The sequence below is a fragment of the Schistocerca cancellata genome, chromosome 1 (genome assembly GCF_023864275.1).
Source record: "Schistocerca cancellata isolate TAMUIC-IGC-003103 chromosome 1, iqSchCanc2.1, whole genome shotgun sequence".
Classification (NCBI taxonomy): Eukaryota; Metazoa; Arthropoda; class Insecta; order Orthoptera; family Acrididae; genus Schistocerca; species Schistocerca cancellata.
Window position 1 is genome coordinate 354,903,228 of NC_064626.1, and position 18,240 is coordinate 354,921,467.

Genomic DNA, 18,240 nt, shown 5'->3' on the forward strand with positions numbered 1-18,240 from the left:
ATTATGCGTCTTTTCGTCAAGTGCGTCAACTCCACCTTTTGTTTTATTGTAGTCATGGATTATTTCAGGCTTATTTTCCACCATACATTCTCCATGGTGCATTGTCGATATCAGGTTGACAACCTTGTTCTTTTTGGGGACGTGTGAAAGTATTGTTACAGAACCAGAGTATCCGTAGATTGAAGAAGACACATTTCTGCCCTTTGCTGTTGAAAAGCTTGGTGGTAGCTCAGCCTTGTTCTTTCTCATGGTGCCAATATAAGTCAAATTACAGTTCGACAACTCATTGACCAACTCCACACTTGAGAACCAGTTGTCCCCTGTCACATTTCTGTTACTTCCCTTGATTGGTTCAACCAACCGCATGACAACAGCTGTTGGTAAGAGGACACGGCGCGGGATGGCTACAGCTGATTTTCCCGAATATATCTCTGCATTCAAACAGTAGTGCATTTTGGCATCAGCTAGAATAAATATTTTTATACCGTATTTCCGTGGCTTGGATGGAATGTACATCCTAAATGGACATCTACCACGGAATCCTACAAGCATTTCGTCAACAGTGACGTACTCTCCGACTGAATAGTTTTCTTGACAAGCTTCTATCAATGAATTGAAGAGCCAAGAGATGTGGTACAGTTTATCTGTGAGTTTCCTTGCGTCACGGGTTGCTGCATCATCAAAACGAAGGCAACGTAATAAAAACAGCAAACGTTTCAAGGGCATAGTTGCCCTAAAAATTGGTCTACCAGTGCCGTTTGTAGCATATAAACCATTCAGATCTTCGTTGTTTGACTTGAAGGCTCCCCACAAATAACAAAGACCTATGACAGCTTTTATTTCAGTACTGTCTGTTAGATTTGAAAAAGAATTCTTTTTTGACTCAGGTGGCAATGACATAATCTTTTCATTGGTTCTGAGTACTACCTCTGCAATCATTTCTTTGCTGAAAAGTAGTTCCCAAAATGCTAGAGGGGTCTTTTCTGTTACCTGTCTAGCTGCATTACGTATGCCAGGAAAGTGAATTGGAGCAATGATGTTGGTTTGAGAGGTTCTTCCACGTATGCTGGGTGTTGTTGACCACTTGAATCTGTTTTTCCATAGATATAATTAGTTCCAGATTGTTCGTTGTTACTGTCTCCATCATCACTTTCATCACTTCCAGTTTCATGTTCACTAATTTCATAGTCACTGTCGCTTCCACTTATGTCTTCAATATCACTGTCCAATGGTTCGTTCAGATTATCTGTAGTATCTTCCTCGCTCATTTTTCTGAAGCACTACACCGTAAATCCAAGATACCGGAAATAATGCCACGAAAAGAAAACTTTCACTAACGGTACACCTGGGTCCACGGGACCCGATCACCTTTATAGAAACAAAACTAACAAAGAAACGCCTGCAACAATGTTGTGGGCTGGTAGCCAGTTGATTGTTAGGAGAGTACAGGGAGAGGGAAGTCAGTGCTACCACACACATCACGGAGCTGGAAAAAAGAAATTTCGCTCGGGTCCCTGGGACCCAGGTGTACCAGTTACGGGTTAAGTTTGGCGCGTGCCCAGAAAGCAGCAATTTTGCAATATTCGAATTCCGTCGTTTAAATTCATTTCGTAATAAACAACTGAGTTTGGTCCTCCACAGCAACAATTTTTTTTTTTAAAGAAAAAGCGGTTTGTCACTGTGGAACCTCGTCTTTATGCAATTTTATGTAACGTGTGACGCCGATCGTTTAAATTAGTGTTGCGCTTTTTTGAATATTTTAGCAAATCAGTTACAAGACTTGGGCTTACCCAACAATTAAGTCTCTTCAAAAACCATCCAGATATTGCGTAGAAATTTACCAGAAGTATCAGTCTGCCCTCGTATTCTTTTACACACACAAGAAAAACTCATCGCTTTCGCTGCTTCAATTGCTGCTGCCAAATGTCGCTTAGGCTATCTTGTCATAAGGGTGCACAAAAAGAGAGGAACCTACTGTTGGTAGACCGGAAGTTTAGGCATCATTAAAATAGGCTAGAAATAGGCAATATAAAAAGATAAAATAGGCAATAAAAAGCAATACAGAAAACCTTACACTATGCCTATTTGTCTACTAGATTGTCTATTCAGACAAAATACGCAATGAACATATTTATGTTAACATGGTGTTGTATTATATTTTTAAAGTAACTGAAGTTTTAAACAAAACTGTAATTTACCTGGCGGAAAAATAAAAACGTTCCTCGAAAGCCTATGCATTACAATGTTTTATTCGTTCACTAGTTGCGCATGACAACCACATGTTTTCTTCTCTCTTTAAAAGAAATTGTGGAGTCATATTGAACTTACTGTCAGATAATACGTTTCTCATCTGAAAAAATAACCTCTCAATATCTGCGGAGATAAATGAAGCAAATCTAAAACAGTGAACCATCGTAGGGTCCATTCCTACTGCAACATAATTGTCATATCGCACAATTTTTGAAATGTTTCTACGTTCGTCAAGATCATGATTTTTCGAAAACACCATTTTACACTTTTTCCCAACTAATTGACCCCACTTCCCTGGCAATGCCTTCGTCAACGGCTGCCATATTTCTTGATACCGTCAGAGCGCTTCTGACAGAAAACTGAACTCGGCCGCAATGGAAGTAAAGTCATTTCTCACTTCCAAAGATTCGAAAAACTTCTTTGCTGCTATAATTGAAGATTCTTATACTCCAGAGCGATGACCACCTTAGATATATACTCGTGAAATTTGAAGCGTAGTAAACTGTTATTAAAATCAGTGTCCCCCATGTCATTACAAAAGATTGAGGGGGCAGAGGTACATCCGATGCAGAGTCTTTAAGTATCTGAATCCCTGACGCAGCTTTCACGAAGATCTCTGTAGTGTAAAACTGAAAATCAATTTGTCGGCATCCGGAAACTAGCTTCACATCTCTTCAGACACCCTGTGAAAACCACGTGCTACTTAGATCACGTGAAGCATATTTGGAATAGCACTTTTTAAAGTTTTCTCAGTCTTAAATGTATGGTGCAGCGCCTGAGGTGAAAAGCAATGCATTGCCATATTGATTGTCATCAGCCCGCAGTAAATGTAATGAACTGGTAAATAACTGTCCAATAGTTAAAATATTAACTTCTTTTGAAAATGTATGTTTGTGTGTGTTTGTACTGATGTACTGGGGATTGAAATATTTCTTTTCGCAGTTCGTGAACGGCTCACATATTTTGCGCAGAAGTAGTTTATCGTCGGCAGCAAATACGTCGGATTCGAAAGTATGAATATAACTGTGCAATTTACGGCGTAAAGGAACACTGGACTTCAGCATGTTACTGGCTATCTTGAACAAGTACGTTACAATGAACTGCTTTGAAGCAAGTACAATCCGACAGGAATCGAAGTAAACACAAGTGATAATTAAAACCGTTACCTACTGTTACCACTTTTTATGACGGCACTTATTGTTGTTTGTAATAATAAAGGAATAAATGATGATCAAAAGGTCAACTTGGGGCAATTATTTCGGCCGTTAGACATTTATATAAAAAACATAAAAGTGCCGCGCTTCAATCACAAATATGTAAATCATACAGATTCACGTCCCAACTGAATATGACGGAAAAAAATCGCAACACGAAAATGAGTTTGTGAAATAAACGAAAGTTTGGTGTACGTGTTTTTACATCTGAAAGATGATGTCTATTCAGATTTCGCCCCAGTTGCATAACAGTGGAGCTAGTAGCGTCATACGCGGATGGAAATCAAGTTTTCCTAAAATACCCGTTGTAACGGTCGTGTGGTTGGACGTGGTAAGTTGATGTTAGCCAAGAATGCCTTTAAGGTGACAAAGACGCTACCATTCACACTCCACTGAGTTTGAACGCGGTCATGTAATAGGGCTACGAGAAACTGGATACTCCTTCTGCGATATTGCCGAAAGACTTCGCAGGAATTTAGCCACTGTACATGATTACAGGGTAGCTGTGGTCGAGAGAATGAACGTTCACAAGAATCGAGAGGGAAGACCATCGTGTTCGACAATGTTGTGGCGTATCGTATTGCATCTGCAGCAGCAATTTGAGCAGCAGTTGGCACCACAGTGGCACAACGAACTGCTGAAAATCATTTACAGGGTGATTCAAAAAGAATACCACAACTTTAGGAATTTAAAACTCTGCAACGACAAAAGGCAGAGCTAAGCACTATCTGTCGGCGAATTAAGGGAGCTATAAAGTTTCATTTAGTTGTACATTTGTTCGCTTGAGGCGCTGTTGACTAGGCTTCAGCGTCAGTTGATGCTAAGATGGCGACCGCTCAACAGAAAGCTTTTTGTGTTATTGAGTATGGCAGAAGTGAATCGACGACTGTTGTTCAGCGTGCATTTCGAACGAAGTATGGTGTTAAACCTCCTGATAGGTGGTGTATTAAACGTTGGTATAAACAGTTTACAGAGAATGGGTGTTTGTGCAAAGGGAAAAGTTCTGGACGGCCGAGAACGAGTGATGAAAATGTAGCACGCATCCAGCAAGCATTTGTTCGCAGCCCAGGAAAATCGACTCGCAGAGCTAGCAGAGAGCTGCAAATTCCACAATCAACTGTATGGAGAGTCCTACGAAAAAGGTTAGTTATGAAACCTTATCGTCTGAAATTGGTTCAAGCACTGTCTGCAGCTGATAAGATTAAAAGAATCGATTTCTGTGATTTTATCCTTGCTCAAATGGAAACAGATGAATCTTTCGTTTCAAAGATTGTGTTTAGTGATGAATGGACTTTCCACACTAACGGGAAAGTCAACTGTCACAATGTCTGTATATGGGGCACTGAGAATCCGCGGGAAACAACTCAGTATGAACGTGACTCGCCTAAGGCGAACGTTTTCTGTGCCATTTCAGCCAATAAAGTTTTTGGTCCCTTTTTCTTCGAAGGTGCTACTGTAACTGGACTACAGTATCTGGAGATGTTAGAGAATTGGCTGTTCCCTCAGCTCGAACAAGAAGCACAACAATTCATATTTCAGCAGGATGGAGCGCCACCACATTGGCACTTATCTGTCCGTAACTACCTGAACGTCAACTACCCAAGGCGATGGATCGGCCGCCAGGCAGCCCGTGACAGAGCACTTCATCACTGGCCTCCAAGAAGCCCTGATCTTACCCCCTGCGATTTTTTCTTATGGGGGTATGTTAAGGATATGGTGTTTCGGCCACCTCTCCCAGCCACCATTGATGATTTCAAACGAGAAATAACAGCAGCTATCCAAACTGTTACGCCTGATATGCTACAGAGAGTGTGGAACGAGTTGGAGTATCGGGTTGATATTGCTCGAGTGTCTGGAGGGGGCCATATTGAACATCTCTGAACTTGTTTTTGAGTGAAAAAAAACCTTTTTAAATACTCTTTGTAATGATGTATAACAGAAGCTTATATTATGTTTCTTTCATTAAATACACATTTTCGAAGTTGTGGTATTCTTTTTGAATCACCCTGCACTTTAAGGAAAGCTCCGACCTAGACACCTGTAGCGTCCATTCCACTGGCCCCAAACCAAAGCCATTTGCAACTTCAGTGGTGTCAAGCGAGAGCACATTGGAGGGCAGGGTGGAAGTCTGTTGTGTTTTCTGATGTAAGCTGGGACTGCCTCGGTACCAGTTACGGCCGCGTTGCGTAGAAGGTCAGTTGAGGGCCTGCAACTAATCTGTCTGTGTGTCAGACACACTGAATCTACACCTGGAGTCATGGTCTGGGGTGCGATTTCGTATGACAGCAGGAGCACTTCTGTGGTTATCCCACGCACTCTCGCCGCAAATTTGTGCGTCAATCTGGTGATCCGGCCTGTTGTATTGGCATTCATAAACAGCATTCCAGGGGGTGTTTTCCAACAGGATAACGCTAGATCACATACCGCTGTTGTAACCCAACAAGCTCTACAGTGAGTCAACATGTTGCCTTGGCCTGCTTGATCATCTGATCTGCCTCGAATCGAGCACATTTGGGATATTATCGGACAACTCCAGTTTCATCCATAACCAACATTAACCGTCCCTGTATTGACCGACCTAGTGCGACAGGCAAGGAACTCTATTCCACAAACTGACATACGGCACCTGTACAACACAATGCCTGCACGTTTGCATGTTTGCATTCAACCTTCTGGCGGTTACACCAGTTATTACTGTACCAGTATTTCACATTTACAATGGCTCGCGCTTATATTAACCTGTGATCTTGCAATGTTAATCACTTAAATATGTTACCTACACAAATGTATTCCCAAAATTTCTTTAGTCTACGTTAATTATTGTATTTAAATAGGCATTCTGCCAAAGGTCCGGTCTTTGCTAATAATCAAGCACATTGCTGGTGTTGTAAAAGTTGCGACTAGCGCCGTAAACTATTAGTTTATGATTAAAATCAGGGATGATGCAAAGACGAGCACGTGGTGATATGCGCATGCACATTTTCAGTCAAACTCTAACCATACACTGAATTACTGTGACAGTTCTAAATGTACAGTACACGGCGAGCCTTCAACATCGCTGTTGCGCCACAAGGAAGGTGGCGTCACAGCGCATCACCAGCTTCCTAATGCATTCGTCATGGAAGCGGCTGCCATTCGCGCCTTGAGCTGACCTCCACGGGACGTCACAGTTGCTCCTGGTTGCAAAATTCTGGATACTGGGGACAGAAGAGAAGTCCTCAGCTCAATAGGCCCTGCGTTCCGAAAGGAACGACAATATTTTAAAGACTGTACATTTTTCATCGTTACGCATGTTACGAGAGCAGATTAAATCTTATCGTCAAGCGTGACCACAGCGTCGTGTGTTAAGTGAGTTCAATACCTATTTACCATACAGTTAAGGCACTGTGAGGCACTAGTAATTAAACGATAGGTTGAGGACTGTAGGCATTTCCTCTGATTTAACAAAAGCATTTGGTTGTGTGCTCTATTCTACACTTCAGCTTAAGATGTAAGATGGAACATCGAGGGATTTGGGGAAAAGCTCAACAATTGTTCACTTCATCTGAAAAGTAGGAACCAGAAAGTTATCCAACAATGTTAACAACGTGGAAAGAGACTTGAATGCGACTGTGGGGCTGTGTAAGGTTGGAGATGCCACAGCATTCTTTTCTGGAGCAGTTATTTTTCTTCATATATGGGGTGTATCAAAAAGAATAACCTGATTTTAGAGTGTAATAATTACGAAAGAGGGTCCGTGCCAGACATGAGATGTGCGTTGATTCAGTGGGCTTGGCGTAGAGCTATAACGAATACCCCTTCGATGCCCGTACGTCCGGTTCATATTCCTGCTCAGTCAGTTGAAGTTAGATGGCGTTCGCTCAACGGGAAGCATTTTGTGACAAGTGACTAAAATTCGGAAGCTACAACTGACATTCGATAATTGGCTGGTATTCGGGCCACGTCCCTCGTTCTCTGTACGGTGCGATCTTTGTCTTGATCACTGGATTTACGAAAGCGTTTTAACGATTCGACCGCAGCTAAATATTTGTGAGAAGCAAGAACATACTATCATTGTTGTCAGTTTCAGTTGTAGCAATTTAAGCCGAGCTCTTGGATTCCTGCCTAACCACACCCTCGGAAATCTTGACGTATTCGGAATAAACAGCAAAGTATTTCTGACAAGCAAATTTGAAATACTAATGCTGCTTGTTTCACTCGCAGCTACTTACCCTGTCCTCTTAGGTTCCTGCCTATCCACACCTTTGCAAATCGTGACATATTTGGAATAAACAAAAAAATGGCTCTGAGCATTATGAGACTTAACATCTGAGGTCATCAGCCCCATAGAACTTACTAACCTAAGTACATCACACACATCCATGCCCGAGGCAGGATTCGAACCTGCGACCGTAGCGGTCGCGCGGTTCCAGACTGAAGCGCCTAGAAGTGCTCGGCCACACCAACCGGCTTGGAATAAACAGTTAAGCATTGCATTTGTGACAAGCTAGAATTTAAATGTCATTGCTACTCTTTTGACTTGCAGCAATTTAAGCTGTATTCTTAGCTTCCCGACATAAACACACTCTCGGAAATCGCGACATATTCGGGAAAAAAACAAACATTTGTAACAGTCAAGAATGCAAATATCATTGATGGTCGTTCCACTTGCTAGAGTTCTATCTTTCGTTTATATAGGGTGACAGTTATTGAACTATATGAAATAAAATCGTCATAACTTATGAACGGTTTGCATTAGGACGTTCGAACTACTCGTCTGGTCGCGGGGCGTGATAGGAATTAGTATGCTCATGCGCGCGTTTGGTTTAGCGACGAAGTCCATTTTCATTTGGATGGGTTCATCAATTAACAAAATTGGCCTATTTGGAGGAGTGAGAATCCACATTTTGCGACCGAGAAGTCTCTTCACTATCAACGTGTGCCTGTGCGGTGTGCAATGTCCAGTCACGGAATAAGTGGTGCGATATTCCTTGATGATGGCACGGTGACTACCGAACGGTATGTTAAGGTTTTGGAAGATGATTTCATCCCCATTATCCTGATTTCGAAAAGATATGGTTCATGCAAAACGGAGCTCGACCTCATTGACACAGGAGAGTATGTGATGTCCTGGAGGAGCACTTTGGGGACAGCATTCTGGCTCTGGGGTACCCAGAGGCCACTAGCATGGGCCTCGATTGGTCGTCGCATTCTCCGGATCTTGCCACATGAGACCCCTTTTTGTGGGGCTGTGTTAAAGGCAAAGTGTACACCAACAACCCCAAAACCATTACTGAGCTGAAAACAGCCATTCAGGAGGTCATCGGCAGCATCGATGTTCCGGAACTTCAGCAGGTCATGCAAGAATTTCGCTATTCGTCTGCGCCAAATCACCGCCAATGATGGCAGGCATATCGAACATCTCATAACCTAAATCTGAATGACTATAGTAACGTTTACGTGCTGACTAAAGTGTAGTTTGTAGCTAATTTAGTTTTTTCATATAGTTTAATAACTATCAGTGTATATGAGTCACAAAATCGAAGAAACTCGTTCCTGAGAGAGCATGCTCGAAAATTGCAGAACATATTTCTATTACATGATAAGACAGAATCAGGATCTGTGAAGATGGGGAAAAATGTTAGCATGTAACAGGACACAAATCTACTTCCTGCGACTCCATAATCACACGTCTTTAACTACAACACCACGACGACCACGTAGAATTTAGAGCATTAGTATTGTTTACATTAAATGTTAGTTACCTATGATGCGTCCTTAATTGTCATTAATTGTAACAGATCTATCACTTGGGACGTATCTGATAAATCTTCAGTGCGTTATTGCCTTGAAACGGCATATTGTTCTAACACATAAGTTACAACAGCGAAATAAAGAAATACGATGAAATCCAATATGGCGTCTGCAAAGTGGGGAGCGAGAGGCGTCACGTGACCCGACTTGCATGCCTGTACAAGCTTCCGAATATTAGTCACTCATCTTTTTGTGATCTATAGTCTAGTAAGAGTGATTCAGTGGTTACAATCAAGCGTCAGTTTCATCGACGTTTTGGGATTGATCCGCCTTTGCCAAAAAACATTCGTCGTGCTATCATCAGTTTGAAAAGAAAGGATGGTTATGCAAAGATAAGAACCTAGGTCGGTTGAAAGGATTCAGCAAATGTTTGTGCGGAGTCTATGAAAGTCTACTTAACGCTCAAACAGCGGAATTACAATTCCTCCTATGACTGACTGGCAAGTGTTAAAAGGCGACGTTTGGTCTATACAGTTAGTGCAAGCTCTTCGGACTCGTGATAAAGGGAAACGCGATGACTTCGGTAATGCTATGTTGGAAGACATGAAAGACGATAGATTTTTATCACGGTTATTTTTCATTGATGAGCATTTACTGTTAGTGGTAAAGTGAACTATAGACTGTGTGCATATCAGGACTTCAGGACTCTCATGCAACTGTTGAGAAAAAAAAGTCACTCTCCTAAAATGAACTTTTCTGTGTGATTTCTTATGAAAATACTTATGCCCTCTTCTTTTTTGAGGAAAACACAGTAACTGCACTGAGCAATCCTGAAATGCTGAAGACTTGGCTTTTCCCACAACTAGAAGATGACTTTAATGACTTCATATTCCAACAGGATGGAACTCTGTCGCACTGGGGCAACATTGCACTATAATTCTTCAATAACAAGCTGCCTCAACACGGGATAAGGCGTATTGGACCCCCAAGACACTGCTCCACATTACTGGCCTCCAAGTTCTTCTGGCTTGACTTCCTGCAGTTTTTTCTTGTGGGAATATGTGAAGGAAAATGTTTTCATCCCCTCTTACCTTGTGACATAGATGAGCCGAAGAACAGAATAAGAACTGCAATGGGATGTTAGAGTGGCCAGGAACAGTCTGCATAGCTTGTAAGGTTGTTGCAGGGTAGGCTGTGCTGAGAAATTGTTGTTAAGAAAAGAATTTTGTATTTCCCGATGTTTTCAGTGTCAACAGGATTCAGCAGAACTGGGAAACTTGAGGGATAAATCCTAAGAATTCATATCCAAGTTGAAAGTTTTCCTTGTGGCACACTCCTTCTGTTCTGTACAGGAGTTCCTTGCAGTAGTTGGGAACTTTTCTCTTTAATGTGTTATTTACTTGTATCCTCCCTCACCTTTGCGTTTTATTAATTCTCTTGTTCGTAAATTGTCTAATCACTATTCTGTAAACTATTTACTGTCTCGTTTCATGATCACGTAGCGTTTGCTCGCATAGCCCCACAGAACTCGACAAATAAATAAAATAAAAGTATGTTGATTTACTCTTATTAAGAATAGAGGACGTGTTGTAAGAATATTAAAACAAACCTCTTAGTATGAGCATTTATAAATATTCATATGTTGTCCTCTCACACAGATGTGAGTTTCACTTTAAAGGTTTAGGACACTCTGTCTATCAAACGTATACAGACAGTAGATGATAATAAACGGTCAGTTTTAAGATAAGGAACTAGTAGACGCAAATAAGGTGGTAGAAGGTCGTAAATGGGCGAAACGTGTTTTTGTATATTGCGTATGTTACGTAACAAACAATTGCCTGTCGCATCGTCGTTGATGGCACTACTCTGCGCTGTGTCCATAATGGATTTACCACTAATTACAGTTGTGGCTGTTTGTCGAAGATGCAGCACTACCTGCATTTAATACGAGGCTGTTTTTCAAGTAAGTACCGTTTTGAAATTTAAAGAAAAGGATGTGCTAAGATATCTCAATTTTATTTTTACTTGAAAGCTTGTACCTTAATCTACTTTTCTACATAATTTCCGTCAATATTGAGGCACTTGTCATAACGTTGTACCAGTTTTTAAATACCCTTCTCATAGAAGTCTGCCGCCTGACTTGTTAACCACTGCATCACCACTGTTTTGACTTCGTCATCGTCTTGAAGACGCTAACCACCCAGGTGTTTCTTCAAGTGCAGAAATAGATGGTAGTCACTGGGCGCAAGATCGGGGCTGTACGGAGGATGATCTAGAGTTTCTCATCGAAAAGATGTGATGAGATCTTTGGTCCGATTCGCCACATGCGGACGGGCATTGTCTTGCAGCAAAACGATGCCCTTTCTCAACTTCCTTGGACTGTTGCTTTGATTCTGGTGTGACGAAGGCCACCCATGTTTCATCGCCCGTAACAATTTTGCTTAAGAAATAATCACCGTCGTTGTGGTACCACTCAAGGAAAGTCAATGCACTGTCTAAACGTTTGGTTTTGTACACATCCGTCAACATTTTCGGTACCCAACGTGCGCACAATTTTCGGTAATTCAAGTGCTCGGTCACAATGCCATACAAAACACTACGAGAAACATTAGGAACCGCAAGGAGGAAATCGTAAAGCGTCTGTTTTCTCTCACCTTATTGTCCACTTCCTGCACCGAACTGTCATTAACGACCAAAGGACGCCCATTCCGTTGTTCATCATGCACATTTGTGCGGCCATCTTTAAATGCTCTCACTCACTTTCTTACCATTTCATCATTCATAAAGTTTTCTCCGTAAACAGCACAGATCTCACGGTGAATATCGATCGCTTTTCGGCCTTTAGCACTAAGAAATCTTATAACAGCCCATACTTCACAGTCGGCGGGACTCATGATTATCGGAGGCATCTTAAAACACTGAGTACACAACGTAAACAAGGAAGAATCAGACTGTAATGGCGTCAGTGCGTAGATTAAGGTACAGGCTTTCATGTAAAAATAAAATTATTGAGATATCTTAGCACGTCTTTTTTTAAATTTCAAAACGAAAAACACGCCTCGTATGTATTGCAGTAGGATGTACTGTCAGGAATCAGAATGAATGTACAGAGATGAACATGCGTCATCCTAACTGGAATGTATTTTCATCGCTGTTGATACGAATTTCCTGGAATCTGCAGTGTTCAAGCAACAGAAGGCAGGCCAATGTTCTACATAACGAACTGTACACACTGTCTACATTGAGGTGACAAAAGTCATGGGATAGCAGTATGCACATATATAGACGGCGGTAGTATCGCGTACACAAGGTACAAAAGGGCAGTGCGTTGGCAGTCATTTGTACTCAGGAGACTCATGCCAAAACATTTCCTACGTGATTATGGCCGAAAGACGGAAATGAAAAGACTTTGAACGCGGAATGGTAGCTGGAGCTAGACGCATGGGACATTCCATTTCGGAAACCGTTAGGAAACTCAATATTCCGAGATCCACAGTGTGAAGAGTGTGCCGAGAATACCAAATTTCAGGCGTTATCTCTTAGCACGGACAACGCAGTGACCGACGCCCATCACTTAACGACAGAGAGCAGCTGTGTTTGCGTATAATTGTCAGTGGTAACTGCGTGATATAACCTTAGAAATCAATGTGGAACGTACGATGAACGTATCCGTCAGATGAGTGCATCGGAATAAGGCGCTAATGGGCTATGGTAGCAAAGGACAGAAGGGAGTGCGCCTTGCTAACAGTACGACATCGCGAGCAGCGGTCTCCTGGACCCTAGACGACTAGAAAACCATGGCCTGGTCAGATGAGTCCACATTCCAGTTGTTAAGAGGTGACGGTAGGGTTCGAGTGTGGCGCAGAGCCCGCGAAACCGTAGACATAAGTTGCCAACAAAACACTGTGCCAGCTGGTGTTGTCTCCATAATGGTATGGCTGTGTTTACATGGAATGGAATTGGTCCTCTGGTCCAACTGAACCGATCACTGACTGGAAATGGTGAAACGTCCCCTTTTGAAAAATTATACATGACTGTGCTTAAACTGACACACAATATTTTTTTTTTAGCGCAACGCAATCTGACTTTCAAAAATCTCTACAAAAGAATGGCCCTGACTAACATTAACCTATACCTTTCGCAAATCACTTACCTCACCAAAAATCTTCGTTACTCGAACTACTGCAATACAGCGAGCGCCACTACTGCCAGCTAAATAAAAGATTCAAACTACTGAAGGCACTAACTACTGATAGGCATAGTTAGCAAATGAAAGATTTTGATAGAGAACAAACAATATATTTACCTTAATAATCATAATATATATAGCAGTTCATGCCATCCAGTCTTACAAATTTCAAATCTCCGCCATTTCTCTCCCCACATCCACCACTGCTGGCGGCTCACCTCCAACTGCCCAACGCTACGTGCTGTTAACATCCAGCTGCCCAACACTACAATGGCAGACAACAATGCAAACTAACCACAGACTGCACACAGCACAGCCAGTGATTTTCATACAGAGCGCTACGAGGCGTTACCAATATAAAAAGCTAAACAGCCTACTTACAGTGGTTAACCTCGGCTATTTGCAAACCGTTTGCAAACAAGAGTTAAATTTTTATGAATGACAATGTGCCATGTCACCGTGCCACAGTTGTTCGCTACTGGATTGAAGAACATTCTGGACAATGCGAGCGAATGATTTGACCACCCAGATCGCCCTGTATGAATCACATCGGGAACATTTATGGGACACAATCGAGAGTTTACTTCTTGTACAAAATCCAGCACCGGCAAGAATTTCGCAGTTATTGACGGCTATAGAGGCTGCATGGCTCTGCGTCTCTGCAAGGGACTTCCACGACTTGTCGAGCCCATACCACGTCGAATTGCTGCACTACGCCGGGCAAAAGGCGGTCAGACACGACATTAGGAAATATCCAATTACTTTTGTTGAAAAGTTTGGAGCTTTGTGGTAAGGTCTTATGGGACCAAACTGCTGAGGTCATCGGTCCCTAAGCTTACGCACTACTTAATCAAACTAACTTACGCTAAGGGCAACACACACACACAAACACACACACACACACACACGTGCCCAAGGGAGGACTCGAACTGCCGAAGGGGGGAGCCGCGCGCACCGTGACAAGCCCCCCAAGATCGCGCGACTACCCCGCGCGGCCATTACTTTTGCCTCCTCATATTAATGTGAGTAGGTTAATCAATAAGAATGATGACCTTGATAGTGAAATATATACATCAAAAAGTAGAACGTGGAGAAAACTGGCCGTGCAGCAATTAATCACTCTCATGAATGAGAGCGCACACTAGAACCCAACGAGTACATAACCAGAGTTCACCTGTATCAGTGGACTGTGTTATAATGACTGCATTCAGATTGGCGGCCATTTCTTTGACGTGTTACTATGAGCGTGAGTTCTTGCTGTAAGGTGTCACTTGTTTATGTTAGTAAGAATCTAAATATTTATTTCCCGATCTTTAGTTCCGTATGACGAAGCTCTCAGTTCAATTCGTTAACAGTGTTTGTGGGGAACGAGTCCTGTTAAGTCTCGAATGTATCTGATAGTACCACCACAGTTATTTCACGAGATATATGTGACAGGAATTAATATATTATTGGCCATTAAAATTGCTGCACCACGAACATGACGTGCTACAGAAGCGAAATTTAACCGACAGGAAGAAGATGCTGTGATATGCAAATGATTAGCTTTTCAGGGCATTCACACAAGGTTGGCGCCGGTGGCGACACCTACAACGTGCTGACATGAGGAAAGTTTCCAGGGTTCCCGGGTTCGATTCCCGGCGGGGTCAGGGATTTTCTCTCCCTCGTGATGGCTGGGTGTTGTGTGCTGTCCTTAGGTTAGTTAGGTTTAAGTAGTTCTAAGTTCTAGGGGACTGATGACCGTAGCAGTTAAGTCCCATAGTGCTCAGAGCCATTTTTTGAAAGTTTCCAACCGATTTGTCATACACAAACAGCAGTTAACCGGCGTTTCCTGGTGAAACGTTGTTGTGATGCCTCGTGTAAGGAGGGGAAATGCGTACCATCACGTTTCCGACTTTGATAAAGGTCGGATTGTAGCCTATCGCGATTGCGGTTTATCGTATCGCGACATTGCTGCTCGCGTTGGTCGAGATCCAATGACTGTTAGAAGAATATGGAATCGGTGGGTTCAGGAGGGTAATACGGAACGCCGTGCTGAATCCCAACGGCCTCGTATCACTAGCAGTCCAGACGAAAGGACAGGCATCTTATCCGCATGGCTGTAACGGATCGTGCAGCCACGTCTCGATCCCTGAATCAACAGACGTGGACGTTTGCAAGACAACAACCACCTGCACGAACAGTTCGACAACGTTTCCAGCAACATGGACTCTCAGCTCGGAGTTCATGGCTACGGTTACCCTTGACGCTGCATCACAGACAGGAGCGCCTGCAATGGTGTACTTAACGATCAACCTGGCTGCACGAATGGCAAAATGTCATTTTTTCGGATGAATCCAGGTTCTGTTTACTGCATCATGATGGTCGCATCCGTGTTTGGCGACATCGCGGTGAACGCACATTGGAAGCGTGTATTCGTCATCGCCATACAGGTGTATCACCCGGCGTGATAGTATGGGGTGCCGTTGGTTACACGTCTCGGTCACCTCTTGTTCGCATTGACGGCACTTTGAACAGTAGACGTTACATTTCAGATGTATTACGATCCGTGGCTCTACCCTTCATTCGATCCCTGCGAAACCCTACATTTCAGCAGGATAATGCACGACTGCATGTTGCGGGACCTGTACGGGCCTTTCTGCATGCAGAAAATCTTCGACTGCTGCCCTGGCCAGCACATTCTCCAGATCTCTCACCAATTGAAAACGTCTGGTCAATGGTGACCGAGCAACTGGCTAGTCACAATACGCCAGTCACTACTCTTGATGAACTGTGGTATCGTGTTGAAGCTGCATGGGCAGCTGCACCTGTACACACCATCCAAGCTCTGTTTGACTCAATGCCCAGGCGCATCACGGCCGTTATTACGGCCAGAGGTGGTTGTTGTGGGTACTGATTTCTCAGGGTCTATGCATCTAAATTGCGTGAAAATATAATCACATGTCATTTCTAGTCTAATATATTTGTCCAATGAATACCCGTTTATCATCTGCATTTCTTCTTGGTGTAGCAGTTTTAATGGCCAGTAGTGTATAATATTCAAGTATTCTTGGGAAATGTGCCCTCCAAATTTTGACAGTAAATATATCTACGGTTAACAACGCCTCTCTTATAGTTTCTGCCTCAGGAGTTGAATGAGCATCTCTGTCGTCATTTCGCGTTTACTAAGTTAACTCAGGAGCAAACATAATTGTCTTCCATCTACGTAGGTTGGAACTTAGATAGTGGCAACAATGCTGTGGAGACACTATGAAATGGAATCTACTATTGTCGCTGACAGCACACACGTTGTTGACATACCTACCTTACCTCCGAGCAAATGGACTCGCCTATCCCACTTCACCGGCGTGCGAAGAATCGAGGGCAACACAGACACTTGTGAGCGAGCGGTCTAACGTAACGGTGTCACTATGTTTTCGAAACAGGAACAACGGAGTTGTATCAAGATTGTTTGTACCAGAGGTCGTACAGCACGACAGCGTCATCAAGGTCTTCCAGAGGCGTGCGGGGAATCGGCATTGCCGTACAGAACAGTGGCACGTTGGGAAAAAGCCTTCAACGAAGGTCGGCAAACTGTGGCAGACATGCATCGGGCAAGTCGTCTTAGCGTCTCTGAAGAACAAGTGCATGCTGTTGCCGCACTATTCGACAGTGACCGATGCCATCCAATTCGTGAGCTTGCCCACGAAACCGGCGAGGAGCTCGCTCACGAAACCGGATTAGCGCATACGACTGTGTTTCGCATCCTGAAGGAACGCCTGGGCATGCGAAAAATTGCATCACGATGGGTCCCGCATGACTTGACGGAAATGCAGAAATGGATGCGTTACGACGCTGCTCAGACGCACTTGGAGCGCTATGACCGCGAAGGAGAGGCTTTCTTACGCCGTATCGTAACACTGGATGAGATATGGGCCACATCGTACGAGCCAAAACTGAAACGCCAATTCAACGAATGGCGTCATTATGGGTTGCTGCGAAAGTCGAAAGTGCGTCAGAGCCCCAGTATGGTGAAAGTTCAAAAGTGGCTCAAATGGCTCTGAGCACTATGTGACTAAACATCTGAGGTCATCAGTCCCCTAGAACTTAGAACTACTTAAACCTAATTAACCTAAGGACATCACACACATCCATGCCCGAGGCAGGATTGGAACCTGCGACCGTAGTGGTCGCGCGGTTCCAGACTGAAGCGCCTAGAACCGCTCGGCCACAGCAGCCGGCAGTTTTAGAAAAATTGAATGATTTATTTCGAAAGAGAGAGCATCACAAACTGAGAAAGTCAATAATGCGGTGGTCCACCTCTGGGTGTCAAGCTGACTGATGCCCGCCATACAGCCCGACAACCGGGAGGGATGGTCTGGGGTGCCATTTTTTTTTTCATAGCAAGACCCCTTTGGTTGTCATCCGCAGCACCCTTACAGCACATCGGTACGTCGACGAATGTTATACCCTGTTTTATTGCCCTTCATGGCTAGCAATCCTGGGCTCATATTCCTGCAAGGTAGTGGGCACCAGCAAACAACGAAAGTTTCTACTGCTTGTTTTCATAGTTGCGAAACCATAACTTGGACTGCAAGGTAGCCGGATCCCTCCCTAATTGAGAACGTTTGGAGCATTATGGGCAGCATCCTCCAGCCAGCTCAGGATTCTGACGATCTAGCGCGCCAATTGGACAGAATTTGACACGACCTCCCTCAGGTGGACATCCAACCTTACCAGTCAATACCAATCCTAGTAACTGCTTGCATAAGGGCCAAAGATGGATCGACACGTTATTGACTTACTCAGATTGTGATGCTCTTTCACCTGAATAAATGATCCAATTTTTCTGAATTTGTAATCATTTGTTCGTAT

General features: G+C 43.3%; 1 protein-coding gene across 1 annotated transcript in view; it reads left to right on the plus strand.

Moving 5' to 3' along the window:
* The window catches only part of LOC126174086 (uncharacterized), a 258,315-nt gene that overhangs the window by 161,287 nt on the left and 78,788 nt on the right, over positions 1–18,240 (plus strand). The window lies entirely within an intron of this gene.